The sequence below is a fragment of the Anas acuta genome, chromosome 3 (genome assembly GCF_963932015.1).
Source record: "Anas acuta chromosome 3, bAnaAcu1.1, whole genome shotgun sequence".
NCBI classification, from domain to species: domain Eukaryota; kingdom Metazoa; phylum Chordata; class Aves; order Anseriformes; family Anatidae; genus Anas; species Anas acuta.
The window spans coordinates 9,191,612-9,209,791 of NC_088981.1; positions in this window are offsets into that span (position 1 = coordinate 9,191,612).

Consider the following 18,180-nt stretch of genomic DNA (forward strand, 5'->3'; position numbering starts at 1 on the left):
AGAATGATGTATAGGGCCCTGTTAGTGCTCCATACAGTAAAGCCTAAATAAATACAGGTAGCTCTTGTGGTAGCTACCAAAACAGAATCAAGTACATTTCTTTGAAATAAACAGAGATAATTTCTTTTTTACACGTGATGTAAGTTTGCCAAATGATTATTCTGCCTTCAGTGTCAGAATGCTTCTTTGTGGCCTTTGTAAAGAACATAAGACTACAAATTTGAGTAATAAAATGAGGTGCTGAAGGTTAGGCAGGGCAGAGATGCTTATTTTGTAGCCTGTAGCAGTGGTATCACTGGGAACTTTGACTTAACTGAGTCAGACTTGGTCTTACACAGCATGAGTCAGCCCAGCCTCATATAAAAATTATGAGCCTGCCAAGGAAGGTCTTTTTTTTTCCCCAGCAGAAAACAGTAGAGAGCCTGGTGTGGGGGCTTTCTGTCTGATTTGTGTCAAGCTGCATAAACTTTGTGGGGTGGTCTGGTTTCCAGGCAAGTTACCTTGCTAAAAAAACCATCTCCCTGTTTTGTTCCCCCAAATATTGTAGACCTTCCTGTAAGTGGTAACTTTTCATAGCTTCTGATGCACGCTATTTTAATGCTGAGATTTGTCCCAAAGAATAACTTGTATAGTTCCCTACCCTTTTTGATCAGCAAAAGGAATGATTCAGGCCCATCAAGCTTATTTGGTTCCCCTACTGAATCCGTAAAGGAAAAAGGTTTCAGGTTGGATGTGTGGTTTCCTGGGGAGGTCTTCTCAAGACACCTAGCACTTCCTGCAGTTTATTTCCTGAGTGAGTTGACCCTAGTCACTTTGCTTAGGACATTTCTCTATACCACGTTCTGTTAACCTTCAATGATGGCATAGGAAACCAGGCCTAAAAAGCTTAAATACAGGAGCCTCGAACTTAGATTTTGTGACTTCTCTTGCATTATTTTTTCAAGAACAGTACCACTGTATCTCAGTATCAGGAGCACTGAGATAAACACTGATTTTGAAATGTTTTGGCTCAGATTCATCTCACTTAGTGTGGACATTCCCAGTTTCTACTGTTGTGCTTATCGCCTATGGCCTTGCATGTTCTCTAAGGGAAAACAGATGCCATTGGAGCAGGATTTAAGTGACTTACTTTGGACGTTCACTTGAACTGGATCTGGGGCATTATTTCTTTGACTCTACTGAGCAGATTTCCTAACAGGGCTGTGGAGGCAGACATTCAGTGAGATGAGTATTGCCCTCTGATTGTACCTCTGAGCCCAGGGTGGCAGGAGGTCGAGCTAGGACATGTGGGCTGCATGGGTAAAAGCCTTATTTCCATCAAGTCAACGTAAAGGCAAACAAAGCTTTGTGTTTGTGTGGAGGTGGACAGGATGTCTTAGCTTGTTAGCCCTTGAAATGCCAGTTGCTGAAAGATGCCCTGCAGGCTGGGCCAGGGCACTGGCAGTCCTACAAGGTCTGAACTGCACTGCTGACTTGTCAAGTTGTTTTCACAGCAAACTTTCAGTTGATTGTGGGTGACTAATGAGCTCTCCCCTCCTCACCTCTCTGTCGCAGCTCTGTTCTGTGCTTTCATTGCCTCTTCGGTTTCTGCAATGGTCTTGACCCTAAAAAAAATGTTAGAGAAGAGAGATCTAACCAGCCGGCATTGCTGGTGCAGAGATATTATTCAAATAGGCAAAAAGAAGAAGAAGAAAAAAAAAAAGCAGTAGGGCCAGGCACAGGAGCACAGGTTGTGGGTGGCCTCTGAAAAGTGCTCAGATGCACATGCATGTTGGAATTGGAGAATGTGTGGAAACCACCCAGAAATGTTTTGCATGATGTTTGCCACATTTGGAAGTTGTAGGACAGTGCATGTCCAGTCAATATATGCTTTGCATACAATCACATGCACTTGGCCTACAAGTTGTCTTGTATTGTTCAGTGTGTCAAAGACCAGATTTATATTCTTGTTACTGGGTTCATTAGCTGGGCATGATAAATATTTTTGACCTTTCAAGTCCACTGCTGTTGTTTAACCTCCATCCTTAGCAGTTCCTGCCGCTCTGAGGACATCCTGCTGCTTGTGAGGGAGCAGGCCGGACACACCTCTGCACCATGCAATGCAGCATCATGTGTGAGACCTCTCTACTACCCCTAAGGGAACTGTTTTCCAGGTAATCACAGTGCCCTGCATTGACACTGGGGGTCCTAGAAGCGAAGTAGCCATGTTGGCACACCCCCTAATGAGGCCATGCAGGCTAATTAGATGTCCTCATTTGGTGCGTGCTGGATGCAACTATTGTCTGTGTGTGTGTTGTTCATCTTGGCTATTGCTGATTTTTAGCTTTTTGGATATCATTAGTTTTCATCTGCTTCTTTCTATTTCCAAACAGGACAGATTTTTCATCCAAATGGTAATATTGTTGATATCTTTGAACCAAATCAAAATTCTCTTTTTGGTTTGATTTTTTTTTTTCACCATCTGCCTGAGCTTCTGCAGTGCCTAGATGCAGCTAAAAGCTGTTCTTTTGTGACCTAGGGTTCCTGTTGAGCTGACATGTCCCTCTGAATTGGCAAATACAACATGGAAGCAATAAAACTAGCTTATGGCAAACAGCAGGGAAGGCTGTTCATAACTGATTGCTGAAATCATGAGTAGGAATGGATCTTCCTGGTCCATCTTGCAGCTTGTAGGCAGAGCAGCTACAGGGATGGAATACCTACGCTGTGGTAATGTCATGGTGGTCAGTGATCCTGACAACACCTCAGTGCAAGAACAGCCCTCCTGGAGCACGTCTGCTCAACTAGCATCAAACTGGCTCACTTGGGTGCCAGCAGAGGAGAGCCACAGCAGCTTGGCAGCCTGAGCTCCTCAGCAGGATTTTTGCAGGCCATGTTGTTCCTACCTGGGCAGAGCTTGGACTCCTGAGTTCAGCTGCTTTTGAGGTTGAATCAGGTAGACCTATCTCAGCTGCCATAACTAGAGTGTGGAAGTACACCAGGAAACTTCTGGAGTTATCTCTTTGTTGACAAACATCTAGAGATTCCTCCTTGGTTCTCCCACCCATCTTTTGTACCCACTGTGCCACCCAGGTGCCAGTTGTGGCAATGGATGTCACACTGGGGGTGCCCCAACATCGCTATGTGAGGGAAGAGCTGACGGGGGAGCTCCCGTTTCTTGTTACCCTGCCTTATTTTATCTGCAAGTGCTAATGTCATCTAGAACAGTAAGCAGAGCTCTGAAGCATTCTTCAGTCACCGCTTCCTTCCAGGCAAGTGCTTATTTGGTAACATGCTGGCCAGCTGGGTCAGTTTTGCAAAGCAGCCCCACGTGTAGTTTTTATCATACTTGTACATTCTCTCGCTGCTGCATCTTTGCTCTGCTTGGAAATGAAGACAGTGTAATTACTTAACAATTATCTTGTCAGCTTGTGGCAGAATGTGAAATTTGGATTTGGGTAGGGAATGAGAGTGAATTTAAACGCCGGGGTCTTGTGATGCGGCGTTTAATTTCCATGCTAATTTTGGGGATGGGTAACGAGGTAGATGTGTGTGGCTGAGCTAAACGACCCAGGGTGCCCTCGTGGGCCTCGAAGGAAGGGGGTTTTGTGTGGCTCTCCTGAACACAGGGACCAGCTGGCCGTGCAAAACCTCCATTTATCTAGGTGTGAGGCAGGAGTGGGGACAGACGGGGGGTAGGTATTCTCCTCCTGTCTGTCAGGAAACACTCAGCCCTTGCCTTATGGCGATGGCTCCGTGAGTGTGACAGTTTAAAGCTCACAGCCAAGCAGTACTTTTACAGCCACTATTGCCACCACTTCCAGCTGTTCTGCGCTGACAAAACACAGCCAAAGAGGTTTATTTTTCACTCTGATCAAGTTACAGCTTTTTACCCCCTACTTGCTTAGGTTGAGAGACACCGTAGTGAGTCCAGGGGTCAACACCAGTGTCTTGCAGCTGGCACACTGCTGGGCCCTGATCTGGTGTCAATGCACTGAGAGTTTTCAGGACAAAATGCTGTTTCTGTCAATGCAACTCTGTTAACACTGGCATTTTAAGGCCTAAACCTCCTGCCTGTAGGACATAATGTGGGATTTCAGAGATTAGAAAGTGTTGTATTATGGGCTGTGAGTGGTTTGCATTTCAGTGTCAGCTGAAAGTTCAGATGCATCTGGGCAGAGCCATGCAGTAAATGGGCCAGGCTTCTGAATGCAGTCCAGGCTGCCTGTTGCAAAGGAATTACTTGTCTGGTACAGGCAGTTACATTGAATACTGAATGCTTTGCGCGGCCGGAGTGGTATAGCAGTAGTCCAGGAGGTACTGGGGAGCATTTGAGAAGCCCAAGTCCTTTGTTTTCCCATGCAGCGTGACGAATCTTGCATTCAACCAACACTTGACATTGTTGGTTAGGGGCGCATGATTCTTCAGCACTGAGCATGTTCTTGAGGCCTTATGGCTTCCCCTCTTACACTGCTGTGAGTACTGTGAAGGTTTGCAGGGCTTTCTGAAGCCTTTGATAGATTAACCTGTGGTGAAAGGAAGGAAAATTGAAACTGAGGAAGGGAAAGGAAAAGGTGTTTACTTAATGCTCAATTGCTTGTTTTCCTCCTCATTACCCAAAACAACGATTAGAAGTTTGTGTTAATTGCCAGTGTCAACTTAAGCAAAAATTCCCCCAATGGAGGCTGTCTTGCAGGCAACAAAATTGGGCCCAGGACAGCTGTCAGTGTCACAGGCCTGGCATTCCTGGGGTTGGAATAACGTGGATGACTGAGGCTCAGCATGGAGCCTTGATTGTGGTATTGAGAGCCTGGGGTGTACATGGTATGTCTGTGCATCTTGGTGGTGGGTGAGTAGGTATGAACAACGTGTAAACAGGTGTGAAACACTTCAAAGCTACCTGTGCAAGGCCCAGAGGGATGGAAAGGCAAAAAAGAAATGGGATGTGTCTGGTGGCATCGAACCTTGGCTTTATAGACAAGTGGAATCCAAGGAAACTTGCCCTCATGTGAACGCACTGGGTACTTGTGTGTACAGCTGAGCATTCATGCACAAGTAAAATGTGAGCTCAAAAATATTGATCAAGTACTCATGCGTAGACCGATTGGGCACTCAAACGTGAGCTAGTTGTGAACGCATGCATGAGCTACTTGGGTGGCCATGCGTGAGCTAACTGGGCAGCTGCCTATGGATTAACCGAGTGCTGGAGTGGAAATGGCTGCCCACTCAAGCAAGAAGTGACTGGATGTGCATGCACGAAGGCAGTTTATCCTGCAATTTGTACAATAGTCTTCCCCTTCCCTCTGTAACACATTTGATAGTAATAATTCATATAGCACCGATGGGTCCGTGTACTCTCTAAAATTCCGTTCTTTGCGTTGTGAGCCATATCATAGGAGCTAACATCAAAGTCAGAAGACCATACTCATCCCAAATTCCACCTTTGTCTCTGTAGACCAGACTGTACAGAGGTTAATATAACAATGTACATGTGCACTTACTAAAATTCGACCCTAGCCTCCTGAGAACCAGATTGGTCTTTATCATCACAGCCCAAACTTTTCTCTATTACAAGCTTGACCCCTTGCCAATGCAAATGAGTTTATTGGGGTCAATCTTACCGCGGTCTGAATGTGTTCTTCACAAATTCCAGCTCTCACAGGCATGGATCGCACTCCAGGGGGTTAATATAACAATCTGAAGTTTTTACAAACTTCATTTCTTGTTCCTGCAACACAACCAAGAAGTCACAGCAGTTTGGATATACATACATTATAAACTCTACCCATTGCCCCTGTGGTCTACAGGGTTAACATAATTGGTGCACTTATTATAAATTTCATAACTTGTTCCCACAAAACACAAAATCAAGAATACAGCAGATTTTTTTTCAGTTGTTTTCTATGCACTAGCGTAGAAAGCAGGCGATGAAGATAGTGCAAGCACAGATTAACACCACTGGTGGAGGTACCAGTAGGTTCATGAATCAAACTGGCTGTGGGGCTTTGTCCAGACCTAAAGTGGCTGCTCAACAGTGTTTTCTTGCTAAAACATGGGCATTTCCCCACTTCGGTAGTAAAATGGTGCACTGAATAGATCTCCTGTGAGATCATGTGTCAGACCTGTAGGTGTTCCTGCATGAATTACCTGATCACATGTGATATGTTTGTGCAGTCATGGGGCAGTTAATGGGGCATCTTGAGTCAAGTGGATGTGCATGTGAGAACTAATTGGGTTCTCAAGCATGAATTAATTGTGTACCCATGCAAGAATGAATTGGATAATCAAGTGTAAATTAGCAGGACACTCATGCATGAACTAACTGGGCAATCATGCATGAACTATTTGGGCGGTTTGGCAGGAATTAACCTGGCACTTGGATGTGAATTGTGTGCACCCATATGCGAATTCAGTGGGCACTCCCGGGTGAGCTGATGAGGCCCTCATGCATGAACTGGCAGGGTGCTCAGGGATGAATTAACTCTATGCACGTGTGACCTAATTTAGCATTCATGCACGTACTTATTGGGTGCTCATGCATGAGTTTGCTGGACATTTGAGCCTGACCTAGTTGGGCATCCCTACGTGAGCTTGTCTGGCACTCATGCGTGAATGCAGTCAGCCCTGCATTTTATGCCCTCAGGGACACAATACGTGTGCATTCAGGCTGTTATAATATTAACCCCTACAGTTTGATCCACGGGGATGAGAACTGAAGTTTGTGAAGTGTACGTGTATTCAGAATGCGATAAGGTTGACTGCAATAATCTGGTTCATATGGGCAAGGGGTGGAGCTCATGGTGGATGAAGGTTCAGACTTTCCTGGTGATAACCCCTGTAATCTGGTTCTCAGGGGGCAGAGGTGGAGTTCTGGTAAGTGAATGAGCACGCCGTGACAATATTAACCCATGTGGTATGGCCTACAAGGGCAAAGGGGGGAGTTTGTGATAGGTAGGATCCTCTGACCGATGTTAATCCCTATTTGGGGGAAAGGAATTAATTTTTAGGAAGTCTACGTACCACTATTATTTTAGCTCCCTACTCTCTGGTCTGCAGGGAAGAAGCATGAAGTTTATAATGGGTGCATATTAAGATTGTAAGGATGTTGAAGATAAAGTTTGTAATGTACTTACGTTGAAACAGCTCTTAAGTGTTTTGCAGAGGTGAGGAGAAGAATTTATTGGGCATGAATTGCAGGATTTATTGCATTTATGCATGGGCACGTGTTCAATTCACGCATGAGTGCCCATTTAGTCTATGCTTGAGTGTCTAATCCATACAGGCATGGGATGGGCGGCCAATTAGTTCATGCATGATCACCCAATTACTTCACGCATGGGTGCTCAATTACTTCATGCTTTATTGCTCAAATAGTTCACGCATGAGCGCCCAATTAGTTCATGCTTGAGAGCCCAATCAATTCATGCTTGAGAGCCCAATTACTTCTGGATGAGCACCCAATTTACTTGGGCACGAATGCTCAATTAGTGCATGCACGAGCACCCGATGAGTGTGCACCCCCAGTGCCCTGTGAGCTCACACGAGTGCCGGGCTGAGCACACGTGGCAGGGCAGGGGACAGCCACCAAGTGTCCCGTGTGGGTGGCAGCTGGCTCTGAAGTTGATATGAACTGTTGTTGGCCTCCCAAAATGCCAGGGCAGGCCAGATTCTGGTATTGGGAATTTGTGGTGTGCCTGCTGTGTCTGCAGGGGGTTAGGTGGGGACAGGGTGTGGGCATGGGGAGTTGGAGGCTACTGGAACAAGCTCCTGTGGGCTGGGAAGGGGTCTGGGAAGAGGTGGGGTGGATTCTGCTTCAAGCCCCTGCCCCTGTGGCCTGAAACCTTCATGTGAGTGATCCAGGAGCACTCCCTGAAGGCACAGTGGGGCTGGGAAAACCTGGGATTGCTGCATGTTGCTGAGCTGTGGAGTGCAGAGGGGCTGAATGCGTTCCCAAAACAGGTCTCCAGAGAGCCCTGCAGCACTTCAAGGGGCTGGAGAGGGTCTCCTTCAGAGTAAGGGCCTGCTAAAAGGTGTTAACTCCAAGCAAAAGGGAGGCTTTTGGTCAGAACAAACAGCTCGTAGTGCTGAGCTGGTCGAAGTATGCAAGATGCAGTGCTTATCCCTGCTTCCTGGCCTCCAGGGGTAGGGGTGGAGCTCATAATTGGTGTGCATGAAGCTTGTGATGATGTTGAAAGTAGAGTTTGTAATGGATTTATGTTGAAACGGTTCTTATGTGTGTTTTCCAGAGGTGGAGGGTGGAAAGTCTCGGGCATAAATTACGGGGTTTACTGCCTTCACACACGAGTGCCCCAAGAGTTCACGCATGAGCGCCCAATCAGCTCATGCCTGAGTGCTGAATTAGCTCACGCCTGCACGCCCGGTTAATTCATGCATGGGCGCCCAGCTGATTCATGCATGAGAAGCCGATTGCTTCACGCTTGCACGCCCAATTAATTAACGCATGAGTGCCCAATTGAGTTACGCATGAGTGCCCAATTAATGTGAGGGAGAAGAATTTGGGAAGCGCCGCTGCTGCGAGCCCCGAAACTGAAGCCAGATGCAAATTAAAGCCCCACCTCTTAAAGGCCCCCTGGACAAATGAAGCTATGCTGAAAACCAGCCCTTTGGTTCAGATTGAAAAGAAACGAAACCCGGCCCTCGTTCTGCACCTGGGTGTACTCAGTACAGCTTCAACTTGGATCCTCTTTTAGGGATCCAGAAAGCAGCTGTGTGGGATGGGTTTTCTCCGCTCCGAGTCCTAGCTAGTCCAGCCTTTCCTTTGCCCTCTTTTATTTTTGCGTTGTGTGCTAATCGTTCAAATCGTTCCCATCATACAGCTTCCTCAGCCAGGATGTAACATCTATTCCTGATACCTATGGAAATAAGGATATTTTAAAAGGAAGAACGAAGTTAAACCAGCAGGAAAAACAAACAGGAATACAAGCCAGTTCACAGGCTGTTTCAGGAGGAAGCAGCAGTGCTATATTCTCACTTTTAATGGGTGCTGGAGAATGGGCACTAGCAGTGCCCTGGCACGGTGTTTCAGCAAACAAAATCTTTGTCAGGGAAGAGCTGGAGGAAAAGAGCACAAAAATCTCTTGTAACATCACATAGTCTGTGCTTTCCTTTTGATTCTTTCAAGACTTCCATGATGATAGCAGTTCCATCATCTAATCTCCATTTTTTGGAGGTCTCCACTGTCCCAGTGTTGGTAGCTCTCTGCTGGCTAGTATAGTTCCTCGGCTGAGGTCAGAGCAGTGAAGTTACCTTTGGAGGCTGACAGAGAACAATGGCTTCCTTGGGGAATCAGGAGGCAGTCAAGAGGGTGTTTTCTGTTTTTAGCCTCATGACCTGCTGATGCTTCTAAATTGACCTTTCCCAGCTCTGCAGTCTTCTTCTGGAAACTTTAACTAGTGTCTGCGGGCCGCTTTTGGCAGACGCATGATACGGTGAGGGTTTCACCAGCTTGCACCCCCTTTAGGATCTGTCTTTTCTTACAAATGGACAAAACCTTGTGTCATGTATGGCCACACCATCACTCGCCACTCCAAAAGCTGCCAGCCTAGGGAGGAAACCAAGCAGGGAACCAAGCAGCTATCTTAATAATTTGACTGGAAAATGAACAGGAGATCATGAGCTTGTCCATCTACAGCCTTGCTCTCAACCCGATGCATATAGGTAGAGATGCATTTGGGCAAAATAATTCATGGCCTTTGTTACTGATTTTGAGCCATTGTTATTTAAAATGGCAATGACAGTCTGTTCCATCTCTAGTATGTGCTTTAGGAAAACAAAATCCAGGATGTGGCTCTGATTTCTACAGTTGGATCGTGACAGGCTTTATGCAGCCACAGAGAAACTGATTTTGATGGTACATGAAGGAAAAAAAAAAAAAAGCAGACACTTGAGCATCTCGTGATGGCAGTCAGTATTCTGATTTCTCCACCCTGGAATGAAAGTATCAGCTTAGAGTTGTTTGGGCTTGAAGATGCAGAGTAAATCTGCCTGAGGATCTGGGTTCTGTTATTCTTACGTAGCTTAGCCAGGACTTTTCTCTCTGGGTGAGGTCCCTGATTCAGGGTGTTCTTAGCAGGTGCAACCTGGCTGGAATGAAGCAATACAGCAACAAGCTATGGAGGAGTCGAGGAGTCAGTGTTTTAAAAAGCAGGCAGTAAATGAGTTACTGCAGGTAGAACAACGTAGGGGCATTTGCAGACTCTTTTGGAAAGTGTTTCTGGTATCACTGCTTTTCATTTTATGGTGGAAGCAGACAGATATACTTGTGCACACAAGCCCCTTCCCAAGTGGAAGGTCCTCACTTGAGTTGTCTTAGGTCTTGCTTGAACCACGTACCCAGAACACAACCTGATTGTACCTCTGGTGTTGCAAGCTTAGGGACAGTGTTGGATTTCGTGCTCTGCAGCATTGTGCATGGTAGCAGAGCAGTAAATGGAGGAAAAACTTCTTCTTCAGGGACAGGAGGACAATGTGCACTGCTCTTGCTGAGTCTGGCAGCTGCCCAAGAAGCTGCATTAGCACCATCCTCTCATCAGACTGGCCCAGCTGCACTGCCAGTCAGACTACATGGAAGGGAAAGATGTTATCTAAGGATGAAAGACTCAAAAAGCCCTCTGTTCATCGCGGGCTGCCATGCCTTTGCTGCCTAGTATTAATGTTGCAACGTGGCGACTGGATGGGAAAAGGCTGTGCTGCCCACACGCTGAGCTGTGAGGGCTTTGGAGAGAGTGTGGGAAGAAAGACCAAAGAGGGAAAAGTCTATTATAATGGCAGCCTGTAAAAATTTTATTGCATCTTTTACACATTCCAGGGGATGCAAGGCATTTTAAATTGGGCTGTGTAAGCTGCTGCATCCTGAAGTCAAGAGTGCAGCTCTGGTGTGATGTTTGGATGTAATGCGTACTTCTCCACGAAGGACAAAAGAACAAAGTAACGTCCAGTTTGGGTACATCGTCGGTGGTTCTCCCTCCTTCTCCATCCCATTGAAGTTAAAGGGTAGAGGATGTGAAGGTCTTAGGGGTCTTCCCTCTCTCCCTTTTATTCTAGATCCTCTCTTCAGGGATTCAAACTCCAAAGGAGTATTTGAAACCTGTGGTCACAGAGCACAGGCTGACTTTCTGAGGGCTGAGAGCTCGCTTCCCTCAGCTGACAAGTGGCCTTCAAACCTTGCTGCAACAGGCCCAAGTTTTGTCTGTCTTCAGCAATTTTTCTTTGCTTCTCTCCCATGCTGTTGCCTGCGAGTAGCAGCGAGAGGCAACTGATACGGGGCACGAGGAATGTGAGCTGTCAGGCCTGGGCCACAGCCCCTTCTAGGGGTTTAGCTGGCTAGGTTGGGAGTTGAGCTGTCAGAGGCCAAGCTCAGCTCCCTCACTGATAAGAGCTGTGCTGAAGGAAGCTAAGAGGAGGGGCAGGCCATCGCTTTCCTTTGGGAACCACTCTCAAGCTGGGGCTTGACCACTGGCTTCTATCTGTGCTGCATTGCATCATCTGGGATGGTCTCGTACCACCACGGCTCCAACCCTGACCTGGAAGCAGTGGATGGGCTTCTCAGCTTCATATTGGACCTGCCCCATCCCTGCAGGCTCACAGGATGATCGTGGGACTGTGCCTGACCCTGTTTCTTGCCCTGGACCTGCTAATGTCCATCCCAGCTCTGTGTTGGTGAGGCCACTGCGTGTGCCTGCGGTATCATCCTGCTCTGCTCCCAGCTCCCTGTCCTGTGCCAGCCTGTGTGGCTCCCTGACAGCACAGGTGGGCACCAGGGGCAGTGCCCCAGCTTCAGAGCAGCTCCCCAAAAAGGAGGGGCAGGCTCTTGCTTCTAGCTTTCTTTGCCACAGATCTTACCAGCGAAGGAGCTGACCTGGGACGCAGCCAGCTGAATTCTTTACATTGACTAAATCCTAGAGGCCCTGAAAAGAGCATCGTACCTGTTTGAGCACCAGTCTATCTGCCCTCATGCACAGCCCTGCACCTTTTGGCAGGCTGGCTCTGACCCATTTTCAAGTCTGCTGCATGCTCAGCAGCCCTGCTGCTCCCTCCCCGTCTTTCCCAGAGGCGTGTCCCTTGCTCCACATCCATCCCACTATACAGCTCTTCCAGTTTGTGTGCTCCCAGAGCCTCTCTCGCTCTCCTTTCAGTCCTTATTGAAGAGTTTAACAAATCAATATAACACACTTATAACTTTAATAATGTAGTCATCATGTGCTGCCAGAGAGATGCCACCGAATTCCAACTTCCCAAATCCTGTAAAATGCCCCCCAGCCTGTGCCCCCGTTATGTGTGAGGGCTGGGGAGCTCTGAGCGTGTTTCCCTGCTGAAACAGGAGGTGCTGGCTCCTACATCTCCCCAGGGCATGAAGTACCATCTCTTGCAGGAGGCCTGTGGCTGAAACAGTTGTGTTATGCGTCTTTGTTGAAGCCTCACTCAAAGCAGCTCTTGTTTTGGTCACTGGTTTTGGGGGGTGAAGAGAAGAGGCAGGTAGCTACCAGCCTTTTGATGCAGTCTGTGAGAGGACCAGGTGCAGCAGTCCTGTCCTTGCTCTGTTCACGTGTTTACCTGATGAGCAGCTCCAAATTTTGATCTTTTATAAGCCCAAATGGCTAAGGAGCGAGTCAAAACAGTATACATAGGGAAAGTAGATTTATTCTTGCTGCTGTTAATGAGACATCTACAGCACATAAGTAGAAGATGCTTTCTGCTTTCTTCTTCTTCCTTCTACACCACTTCTTCCTGATGCAGCTCCTGCTTTAGGTTTTGTTTCTCAGTGCCTCATTTTTTTCCACAGTCACAGTTGTCTTATATCCTAATGTACGTGCTGATGCTCTGCAGGACAAGGAGATGACATTTTTTCATCTGAAGGCTTTGCTGTTTGCATTTCAGGCACTCAGGACTGTGGAAAAATAGAACTTGTGAGCCCTGTAGTTAAGGTATAGTGTAAGTCTCAAAATGCAAAGGAGTTTAGGAGTTGGTACCAGCATTTGTTTGGGAAGAAAAAGGACTAATTTATGAGGGGATCAACCCACTGGAAAGGATAATGATGAACCATACAGTGTTTGGAAGTGAAGCACTGAGAACGGGGACACAGTGGTAAGAATGAGTGTGGTGAGTGTCAGGTAGGCACAGCTAAACCAGCCTTAAATGAATTGGTGACAGCAGGGCTAAATTAGGCTGCACTCAGCTCCCCCCACACAGCCTCATCTGCAGAGACACCTGAGCTGGCGGGTTTCACTGCTACCTCTGCACTGCATACATACCCCGAGGTAAAGAGAATATAAAGAGGGTTGGAAGGAGAGGGACGGAGCAAGCAGCCAATCTGCAGAGGGCAGAGGAGCCGGGATCAAAACTGCTGCCAGTTCTTTGAAAGTCATGAAAAGCCAGAGCCTGAGTTTGCTCACACAGACACAACTCCTCTGGGCTTCGGGGAGAAATGTGTCTGAGAGGCTCTCAAAGTACGTGCGCGGAGCCAGCCTTGTTGTGCTAAAAAACAAGTTCTGATTACCCGTGCACGTGGCAGGAATTTTGCATTGCCGCTAAAGCAATAAAAAGTCCTGAAAGGTTTCCATGACATTAATTTTAGTTCATTTGAGATGATCCATGTCGAGCTTAAATAATACATGAGATCTGGGCGTTGAAGATACGCGCTGTATCTCTGCCTTAGTGAAAAGAAATCTGCCTTGTTGACACCGAGCAGCCAAGCCAGGAGACAGGGCAGAACTCGTTTTTCATCGGAGTGTTGCTGCCTGTTTCTTCTCCTGGCTTTCATCTCGCTCTCCCTCTCTTCCCCGCCTCCCCTTTTTTTTGTTGATTGGTGTCACCTCACATGCTTAGGATGTCTGCCTGTCTGCTCAGAGTGTGAACACATTCCTCAGAATGCTGATTTGCTCGTTTCACACCAGTGTCAAAATGACTTATTAAATTCAGCACCTCCTGATACTCGCTGCCTGATGTGTTGCTATCCAAACATTAAATGACAATAAGCATATGCAGCCGCTGGGCCTAGCAAACTCATTTAGTTTGATAAAAATGTCATGGCAATATGCTTTAAATCACTGTCCTTTTCATCATTGTTAATTGCTAGCTGTAGACCTCTTTACTGTGCTCAGTGCAAGTGTTAGGATGCTGCTCCTTCTAGCCTGATTAAGCATTTTTTCAAACTGCAGAAATCCTTTTCGGTGGCAGTGTTATTGCATCAAGAGATAGATTTTGCTCTTAATTAGCCAACATGCCACCAGGGATACTTCAGAGTCATGGGTGTGAAAAAGCCTCCAGCAGAGGCTGATTCTCTGGGATTAAAAAAAAATAATACAGCAGTGACTTGGGAATAATTGGCAGCTTCAGCGACGGTAAGTTGGCTCTAGCAGTGACAATATGTTCTGGTGTAATATCAATACCTGCTTCTGTCTGCTTTCCCGTCAGCTCGCTTCAAACTCAACCAGAGCAGTCCTGTACCTAACAATGTACAACGTGTGATGCCGTGGATGGGGAACCACTCCCCACCTCTTCTGCTGGTGAGCTGCGTAGCTTTCCCAAGGCATTGTGAGCACGGGTTTTGTTTGCTCTTCAAGAGAAATGTAGCTTTTAGGTCATGCTTACTCATTAAAAGAAAGTGTAAAACAAGAAAAAATTATCATGCGTGTAAAATCAATAACAAAAATCTCAGGCTGGGGCTCGAGGGGAATCTTGCTGCCACCTTAAGTAGTTGGGAACATCGTGTATACTGCTCTCCCCTGGCTGCTGGTGCTCCTCCAAAGAAAGCAGTGTCCTCAAAGGTGATGGAGCCGCAGCAGTCTGTTCCCAAGCATCCATTTCCTAACCATTAGAGGAGGAGGAGGAGGACAGATTATTCCCTGCCCACTGACAGCAGCCCAGTTTGCACTGGCAGGCTGTTACGCTGTCCCATTCAGTCTGCCCGGCAGACCAGCCTGTCCAGGGGTCTTCCTCCTTTTTCTTATAGCTCCATTGTTGTAAACATTGAGCTCAAACCCGAATGCATCTGTTCATTTCTTGTTACTAGTTGTATGCTTCACTTTTACTTCTTACTTTGAATTTTGTCTTTAAGAGGTGGACTCTCCTGTGGCCAGAAAGACTTAAACTACTGAATTGCTCTCAGTATTTTGCAAGCAATAATAACTCAGTGCCTAAGGCTGGCCAAATTTTCAGTGCATGAAAAGGATTTCTGCTCCCCCAAGAAGAAGACAACTTTTTTTTTTTTAAAAAAAAAGAATCCATTGACTTCTTTTGTTCCTAAAGGATGTAAGGTTATTTGTTGGTATATACACACACTGTTAGCACAGAATTTCAGAAATCTCTTTAAAGACACCTATTTCAGACTCCTGGGATGACTTTAAAATAAACTGATTCAGAGTTTGACCAGATGTAATATCTGAGAGAACAATTCAGCCCAGTAGAATTAAAATAAATAAATGGTCTTGTGTAGGAATAAGAATTTTACTCACAAAGTATGTTCCTAAAATACTTTAGTGATGTGATCAGCTTTTCAAAAGGGGGCACTTATGTGCGTGGAGAAACCTGTCCTGCTTACTGTGTGAAAGCGAGAGAGTTTGTGGGTCACACCGTGCTGCTACCTAAGATTATTGTAACGTTTATGGGCTCAAGCCTTTATTCCTCAAAGAAATTAAATCCAAACAATTCTGATTTGGTAAATGTGTGCTTGATTTGAAGCTCACTGAAATCAATGGCAAGTCTTGGGATGTGATCCTAATTGTCAAGAAGAACTTGCAATTACTTAGCACATCTTCTAGAGACAGCGATATGATTTCGGCAGTGAAGGATGTTCTTTTCCGAACGGAATGAGCTCTAACACATCCCTCACACTGCGAGCCTGTCAAGCTGTAGGAGACAGATATGTGATCAGGCATGCAGCGGTGCCCGTCTGGTAACAGCAGAGCAGGGGCTGTAGTGCTGGTGTCAAATGAAATGAGAAGGTGGCCGGACTGTGCAGGGGCTATCTGCTCCAGATAAAAGGCCGCTGACCTTCTCGCATTGAGCCTGGAGAGCAGGGTCTGGTTGAGGGCAGTATGCAAAAGTGTTGGCAAGAGGCCTGCTTCGTTAAGGCCGAGCTCCTTTCTCTCACCTTAGGGGAGTCATTTCAGATGTGTCTATCACGTTGCTGAATCGTCACAGGGATGATGGATTATTCCTTACAAAAGGAACTACAAGGAAACATACTGAAACGTCAAAGTGATGTGCTTAATTCCAAAAAAGTAAGGAGTGTTTTTCTTTTGAGCTTTTGAGGAAGCGTTCTATTTGCACAATTAGCTGCCCTTACAAAGGGGTTAATCAAAAAATGAAACGGGATAGTTTTGGTGGGCAGTAAAATCTTGTGGTGAGCAGAAAGAACGGCAGCTACATTTTGACGTGTTTTCATTTGGTTAGCTGATATCTAAAGAACTAAAGCAAAATATTGTCTTTTTTTTCTCCCTATTGTTGATTTGTTCAGAAGCAAAAATATATTTTTATCATTCCTAGTAGAAACTTAATTTTTGGCCAAATTTTTTTGTTAATATAGTACCCCACCAAACAGCGATGGTTATAAGCCAATCTTGTAGACAACTCCTGATGCATTTGAAGAGCTTGTATTACTTGCTTACAGAGAGCACGTCTCCTCAGCTATTTCAAATACCTTTTATTTAACTATCTTCCTACAGAGAGGTTCTGTGATGTAACAGGTATTTATTGATAAGTCTTTCTACTTGTGTGTGCTCAGTTTGGTTTGTAGCAATGAATAAAGCATTAGGTATTACAATGCAAAATAGCTTTGTCATTTTTTTTCCCCGGTCTGTGTCAGCCTTGATTACCTTACTAGGCTTGCATGGTTTGTGGGCAGGAGATTAGAATTTGCTAACAGGTTGTATCTGTGTACCTGAGAGTAATACTTCTTGCAGTTCAAGTGGCAGAAAAGAAACCCTGAGCATCCATGTCTCTCCTGCTCTAGAAGCTGGGGTTTTACCACTGAGAGCAGGTTGGGAAGGTAATCCTGTCTTAGCAGTCCAACAAACAGTAGGAAAGAAAGGGAAAGGAGAAAGGTAAATGCTTCAGGCAAGAGTTGACATCTATCCTGTGATGTGAGTGGGGTGTATTTTCCAGGCTCATAAAAAAAATCTTTTAAAAGGGAAGAACAAGCGTGACAAAGGTCAGAAAGACCAGTAAAGAACAGGACTTTGCAGAAGATACATTAATGTTGCTATGACAAGTGAAAAGATTTTTGATGCTATTTTTTAATGTCATTCAAGTGGTGTATTAATGCAAGCAATGAATTATTTTTGGTATTTTACAGACCAGCCAGGGAAGGCACTGCACACAATAGCTTGGAGGAATAATAGAAGGCTCAGAGAAGACGTCAAACTCTGGTAAGATACTGGGATGCAGATGCATTTGGGAAGGCTACAGCAATTACAGTGCCTGAGTTAACCCAGCGCTGACTGTCAACAGAAAGTCCCTACTTTGTTTCTAGGGAAAACTTGAGATCATCTTGTATTTCTTTTTTTTTTTCCTGGTATGTGATGGCAAAACAGTGTTGAGAGTCTGTGATGATACAGAAATACACAAGAGGCTGATCACTTTTAAATTCCCATACTGCTTTACTTTGATAATTTTCAGTTTTAATTCTTCTCATTCATCAAACTGTTTGGATGTGGTATTTGGGTTGATGGAAGGGAGCAGTAAAATGAAGTGAAAATACTCATATCAAAGAAGACACTGAAAAGATGTGGAAATTGGGCCGAGTCAGGTTTCCATAGTTAGAATAAGAATCTCTCAAATAAACAAGCAGAAAATTGTTCTCATCTCTGGTGCCTGTGAGTCTGTTAAAGTAAAGTAGAACTGACAGAGCTACTCACAATCTCCATGTTTGAGTTAACAGTGGTGCCATTCAGACAACAGACAGAAACTCCTCTACATACATATGCACACATTTTTGGAAAGAATTACACACTTTTGCAGAACCATTATTAGAAAAATTCCCTGAGATAACTGTTTGTTATTGATGCTGAAAATAACATGACCATACCCATTTGCGCTGAATACTGATTGAGCTCGAAGCACTTCGGAGTGAAAAGGGATCTCAGGAAAGCTCTGCCACCCAAACCCGGCGTGGTGAGGGTTGGCGGGCACGAATAAGGACAGCTTGCTGGCTGGTTTGTGACGAGTGGTAAAGAGTTAAGT